The following is a 7,546-nucleotide window of genomic DNA, read 5'->3' as shown; positions in this document are numbered from 1 at the left end:
GGTTGGATTGGTAAACATTAGTGGACAGCCATTTTAAGGTCTCTCCAGAGTTGCTCAATTGGTTTAAGTCAGGGCTCTCAAGATCAGTCATGGAGGTGTTGTGAAGCCATTTTTTCGTTATTTTAGCTGTGTGCTTAGGGTCATTGTCTTCCCTGTACTTGGCCGCATTCATCTTTCCCTCGATTGCAACCAGCCGTCCTGTCCCTACAGCTGAAAAACACCCCCACAGCATGATGCTGCCACCAACATGCTTCACTGTTGGTACTGTACTGGACAGGTGATATTTTTCTCCACACATACCATTTAGAATTAAGCCCAAAAAGTTCTATCTTGGTCTCATCAGACCAGAGAATCTTATTTCTCACCATCTTGATTTTTTGCACGCTTTTATGAGTCTTGCAGCGAGGAGAGGCTTCTGCCAGGCCACTCTGCCCGACTGGTGGAGGGCTGCAGTGATGGTTGACTTTCTACAACTTTCTCCCATCTCTCGATGGCATCTTTGGAGCTCAGCCACAGTGATCTTTGGGTTCTTCTTTACCTCTCTCACCAAGGCTCTTCTAGAAAGGGTTTTGGTTTCCCAAACGTCTTCCATTTAAGGATTAAGGAGGCCACTGTGCTCTTAGGAACCTTAAGTGCAGCAGAAAATGTTTTTGTAACCTTGGCCAGATCTGCGCCTTGCCACAATTCTGTCTCTGAGCTCTTCAGGCAGTTCCTTTGACCTCATGATTCTCATTTGCTCTGACATGCACTGTGAGCTGTAAGGTCTTATATAGAGAGGTGTGTGGCTTTCCTAAGCAAGTCCAATCAGTATAATCAAACACAGCTTGACTCAAATGAAGGTGTAGAACCATCTCAAGGATGATCAGAAGAAATGGACAGCACCTGAGTTAAATATATGGGTGTCACAGCAAAGGGTCTGAATACTTAGAACAATGTGATATTTCAGTTTTTCTTTTTTTAATAAATCTGTAAATGTCAACAATTCTGTGTCTTTCTGTCAATATGGGGTGCTGTGTGTACATTAATGAGAAAAAAAAACTAATTAGCATATCAAAGAAATTAGCATATCATGAAAAGGTTCTCTAAACGAGCTATTAACCTAATCATCTGAATCAACTAATGAACTCTAAACACCTGCAAAAGATTCCTGAGGCTTTTAAAAACTCCCAGCCTGGTTCATTATTCAAAACCGCAATCATGGGTAAGACTGCCGACCTGACTGCTGTCCAGAAGGCCATCATTGACACCCTCAAGCGAGAGGGTAAGACACAGAAAGAAATTTCTGAATGAATAGGCTGTTCCCAGAGTGCTGTATCAAGGCACTTCAGTGGAAAAGTCTGTGGGTAGGAAAAAGTGTGGCAAAAAACGCTGCACAACGAGAAGAGGTGACCGGACTCTGAGAAAGATTGTGGAGAAGGACCGATTCCAGACCTTGGGGGACCTGCGGAAGCAGTGGACTGAGTCTGGAGTAGAAACATCCAGAGCCACCATTCACAGGCGTGTGCTGGAAATGGGCTACAGGTGCCACATTCCCCAGGTCAAGCCACTTCTGGGCTACAGAGAAGCAGCACTGGACTGTTGCTCAGTGGTCCAAAGTACTTTTTTCGGATGAAAGCAAATTTTGCATGTCATTCGAAAAGCAAGGTGCCAGAGTCTGGAGGAAGACTGGGGAGAAGGAAATGCCAAAATGCCTGAAGTCCAGTATCAAGTACCCACAGTCAGTGATGGTCTGGAGTGCCATGCCAGCTGCTGGTGTTGGTCCACTGTGTTTTATCAAGTGCAGGGTCAAGGCAGCTAGCTATCAGGAGATTTTGGAGCACTTCATGCTTTCATCTGCTGAAAAGCTTTATGGAGATGAAGATTTCGTTTTTCAGCACGACCTGACACCTGCTCACAGTGCCAAAACCACTGGTAAATGGTTTACTGACCATGGTATTACTGTGCTCAATTGGCCTACCAACTCTCCTGACCTGAACCCCATAGAGAATCTGTGGGATATTGTGAAGAGAAAGTTGAGAGACGCAAGACCCAACACTCTGGATGAGCTTAAAGGGTCATGAAACCCCAAAACACTTTTTTTGAGATATAAACAGATAGGTTGCACATCATTGAAAAAACTAAAGGTACTCATTATTCTAATTCATAAGTGAAACATATTTATTTTTGCATTTTTCAGAGCGATTTCTGTCTTCCAGTTTGAAAAGTTTAGTCGGAGCAACGTCACGGAATCTGACATCAGCACGGGCTTTTCTGTCCATGTATGGGCGGGTGGGGACATGTTGACGTTGACCGCTCTGAGCGATTCTCTATATATATTCATGACATAAAGCTCATTCAGTCCAATCCCTGCACTGTAGTATGCATACAAGATCATTTAGTTAATATACATGAGACATTCACTTCTGTCAGGCTCATCATCTTCCATCATTATTGTATCTTAGGGAAGTTTTGAAAGCAGCGTACGACAAGTCAAGGAGGAAAGTGAGGCGTTGTGCTGATACGAAGTAACGTGGGCACCGAGCGAGCTGTAACCGGGCGCCGTCTGTGGAAGCCTTTGCTACCAAAGGCTCGGTAAAGTAAAATTAACCTGAGCAATCGCACGCCGAACCTGCAAGCGTTGACCATCTCATTTATGTCAGGAGTGCAAAATAACCTATCTATAGGCTAATGAACAGTATGTTTGATGAAATAAGAATCAAAAGCCACTTTTTCGTTTTATTTGTGGTCATAGAAATGCACTAACCCGCATGTGTTCGGGCTCTTAGTGAAACAGCGTGCTGCATATTTGGACAAATATAGATTTAGCTGCCGAGTGATACACAGCGTGGATCGTCACAGCAGCCTAGCTCTGTGCTTCAGATGCGCGGTCAAGACTATGAAACCTCAAACCCCTTCGCTTTTACCGATCTAGAATTATGCTGCCTTCAAGTGCCATCGTAAATTCTTCTGAAGTCGTGATTATGAAATCATTGCATTCAAGTTTCAAAATGTGAGAGCGTTAATGTACAATTTTTAGCTAGGAAACTCGTATTTACAATAATTCCGAGAGCACCTGAAGGCAGCATTACACCTCTATCACATTGCAAGCATGTTCGTGGTTCATGTTCTCTTAGTCTTATCACGTCGGCGCGTTGTTCATCTTGCCAAACAGCGTGCATATTTGGACAAATATAGTTTAATTATCACGTTTGCAAAATATTTCGTCATACAGAATATCATTTATTTTCATTTCTCACTGAATGCTGATTTGAAGAGCTGAAAAACTTGTGATCTCTGCTGCACGCCGCTTAATGTCTCAGAGCTCTCTCATTCTCTGTACTCATCCCTCATTTAATCTCACTGTTGTAAACAATGCCAACGGGAACCAAGAACATGTCTCAGAATCGCTCTAGCTGCTGTTGGTATCGCTAATCTTAATGCACATAATGACACTCCCCTATTTATGCAAACCATTCCCCCTTTCCACACAATACCCATCCCACCTTTTCACAGTCGACCACTCCCCTTTTAGCAATCCTTTTCAAATCGAAGGTGTGAAAAAACACAGCTGCAGCAGGGGGGTTTCATGACCCTTTAAGGCAACTATCGAAGCATCCTGGGCCTCCATAACACCTCAGCAGTGCCACAGGCTGATCGCCTCCATGCCATGCCGCATTGAAGCAGTCATTTCTGCAAAAGGATTCACGACCAAGTATTGAGAGTTCTATCATCTTAAAAATATATCTAAATTACGGCACATGCTTTCAATGCAAAATGCTGAACAGTTAGTACATGCGTTCATGAGCTCAAGGCTAGATTATTGTAATGCTCTACTGGGTGGTTGCCCTGCTCGCTTAATAAACAAACTCCAGCTAGTCCAAAATGCAGCAGCTAGAGTTCTTACTAGAACCAGGAAGTATGATCATATTAGTCCAGTTCTGTCAACACTGCACTGGCTCCCTATTAAACATCGCATACATTTTAAAATCTTGCTTATTACTTACAAAGCACTAAATAGTTTAGCTCCCCGGTACTTAAGCGAGCTCTTAACGCATTATACCCCATCACGTCGATTGCGGTCTCAAAACTCTGGCCAGTTGATAATACCTAGAATATCTAAATCAACTGCAGGCGGTCAATCATTTTCCTATTTAGCTCCTAAATTGTGGAATAGTCTTCCTAGCATTGTTCGGGAAGCAGACACACTCTGTCAGTTTAAATCTAGACTAAAAACACATCTCTTTACTATGGCATACACATAGAACATTATTAACTTTCATTATTCAATTCAATTGACTGATTGTTAGGCTGCATTAACTAGGTCAGCTGGAACCGGGAACACTTCCCATAACACCTGATGTACTCGTTACATCATAAAAAGAGTGACATCTACGCTAATGTTAGTCTCTCTGTTTATCCCGAGGTTTATCCCGGATCTGGGCCCTGTCCGGATCGGATGGTGGACCTGCCTGGACATGACCAACGCATCCTGGAGTGTCTGCTGAGCCGTGTCAAATGGTGTCTCCTCCGAATTTGCCTCACTGGCACGACATGCTCAAAACCCGTCTTCGGCGCAATAATTCCGATCTTTCATGTATTCATACTCTTGTGTAATCGACGCCCCATCCTAAATAAATCTGTCTCTTCCGTGATACCCTGAAAATTTTGAATAATCCGATCTAATATGATTTCCGACCTGTAAGGTTGCCAGAATAATAATCTTACACGGTGTGTTAATAGGCCAGAGGAGAACTGGCACCCCGACTGAGTCTGGTTTCTCCCAAGGTTTATTTTTCTCCATCATGCCCCGATGGAGTTTTGGTTCCTTGCCACTGTCGCCTTTGGCTTGGCTTGCTCAGTTGGGGATACTAAAAATATGATTAAAGTTATTCAACTTATTATACAAATAAAATATATGAATTAGGTCTTATTTAATTCTATAAACTATAATACTGATCTGCCAACATTGTCTCTGTATGATAAATTAAAATAAGCTGATAACATCACTGTTTTCTCCAGTACAACTGTACAGCCAAATCTAATTTTGTCGCAATATTATCATGTTTGACACTGTGAAGCGGCTTTGACACAATCGTGATTGTAAAAGCGCTATATAAATAAAGTTGATTGATTGATTGAGAGTGCATAACTGAACATAATTATTTGAAGGTTGACTTTTTTTGTATTAAAAACACTTTTCTTTTATTGGTCGGATGAAATATACTTTTTTTTTTTTTGAGATTTTGTTGATAACACCCTGGGGTAAAGGGCGATTTCAGATTCAGCCCAGGTCTGTTCAACAAAATAGTAGTCTTATAGCAGTAGAAGACTACTGCTTCTTAAAGGTGCCATGTGTAAAAATGGAGGTAAAAATATCCCCAAAATGACCTACACGCATCAAAAGAATGAGAAGAATAAGGACAATGATTTCCTTAAAAAAATGTCAAGTTATAGTGCTGCAGAGATATCAACCTTAATTAGCAGTAGCATTACTAGCCCCGGCCCGTCAGGTATCGTAATACCAGTCTCGGCCATGGGAGGCGGTATGCGGGCAACATAACCACCAGCCAACCTGGCGTACTTAAACCTGATATCAATCGTGTGGAAAGTACAGCCCACTACTTCATTTCAGTTCAGGGAAGAGAGTGGACGGATGGCCGAAGCCCTTGGCCCCTTAAATGTATCTGATATGATGAAAAATAGCTGTTTTTACCTGACCCGAAAAAGCGGAAGTGCGGGCGCCCGGCGACTGTGTTTTGTCCCGTCATAATAAAAGTCCCGGTACTCGCGAGCCATTTAGAATAGGCGCCCTCCAGTGGATGAAAAGTTGCATAGTGCACCTTTAAACTGTGCAGGGCAGGTCCTAGATCAGGCAACTTTTTGTGCAACTTAACGCGTTTCAAAGAAAAAAATGTTTATCTGATATATAAAATATTAATCAGCACCCGGGCTGTTTTATTTAATTGTGCGGTAAACCACACGAAAAATTAGAAATCTAGCCGAAATCTCTTTTTCCGTGCATTAATCTAAAATAAACAAAAAAGTATAAAAGGGCTGTTTCTTTTCTCTTTATTCCATTACAAATAGGAAATGAAATGATCAGATGGTGCTCCGTTCGACTTTTCTGACATCCTTTACTCTTCCCTGATGGTGACCTCTGGCCTACTTTCTGCATGATCTGAATTTCAGAATATTTAATTTGATGAGAATTTTTTCTTCATCTGAAATCTGAATCTGTATTTTCAAAAACTGAATATTTACAGTCTATTAATTCAGAACAAAATATCTGCTGTTTGAAAATACATGTCTATACAATTTCGATATAAAAACATTTCAGATGTGTTCAATTTCAAAGGTTCTATATTCAAGATTTAAAAAAAAATCAAATTGAGAAGTATGTAAAATGCAACATAATATTCAATTTTGTTAGATTACACTTGTCAATAATTCAGATTTATACAATTCAAATTCAGATCATTTTGTCATATTTCTAGCTCCATATTATGACAGTAGAAATAACAGAGTGAATATTTTAACCAATATGGCTTTGATTACTGAGTTTAAATTTTAATTAGATAAAACAACACATTGCCAGTACACAACAGGGTTTTGGTTACCCTTTATAAGAAGCTACTGGTGGTCCAAGGAAGTGCAAGATTTTTGGACATGATGCAAGTGATTGTGATTTTTTTAATTGCACATGTCACAGTTGGCATCAGAGTATCTTTCTTACAGTTTCATTTATATCAAATATTAAGTTGCAGTTCCTAATCTAATGAAGTTACAGGCCAACTGGTTTGTGTTATATATTTGACAAAGCCATTTTTTCTTGCATTTGTTTGACCATTCTTTTTAATAAAAAATGCAAGGGAATATGGGAAGGTTGTTGGGAAGATAATTCCCCATTCCCATGTAGCATAACATTTTAAAGCTATTTTAATCCATTGTAGTTTACTTCTGTATAAATAGGGAAGACTGAACAAACATTAATTTTTATTTTATTTTTGTACACCCTTGACATATGTCACAAAACAGGAGTACTTATGAGAGCCACTGTGTATCTCCTTAGCTGGAGACACCAAATTCTATTTGGAACTGGATTACATGGATTGAATGTATTAAAGTGATGTATATCCATGCAGGCATTCTCAGACAGACGATTGCAATCTTTCAAAAATAATATCAAAGACTAGAAGCCATGGCTTTACTCTGTCAAAATCACATACACTGATGAACAGTGACAGTGCATTGGTTTCCATCAAATATTATATCAAACTGTAAGTTTAAGTGTAAGCCTATGCTATGGTAACCAAAATATGACATATAAGCATCTTTTCACCTCTAAATGTTTCATTGCGTCTTATTTATAGTCCAATGTTTGAGGGTCCAATTAGTTGAAGATTTTGGTTTAGTCCACAAAGTCTGTACTCGGTGCCAGTCTCTCTTCATGTCTCCTTTTTAAGCCTCAGTGGGAGTCTATTTGATGACAAGTGTGCTTCTATGCTGCCGTGTGTTATTAGGGCAGAAAAACAACTTTGATTGAGTGTGCTTTTCCATTAATGTAACA

The sequence above is a fragment of the Pseudorasbora parva genome, chromosome 1 (genome assembly GCF_024679245.1).
Source record: "Pseudorasbora parva isolate DD20220531a chromosome 1, ASM2467924v1, whole genome shotgun sequence".
NCBI classification, from domain to species: domain Eukaryota; kingdom Metazoa; phylum Chordata; class Actinopteri; order Cypriniformes; family Gobionidae; genus Pseudorasbora; species Pseudorasbora parva.
Note: the sequence above shows the minus strand (reverse complement) of the source record.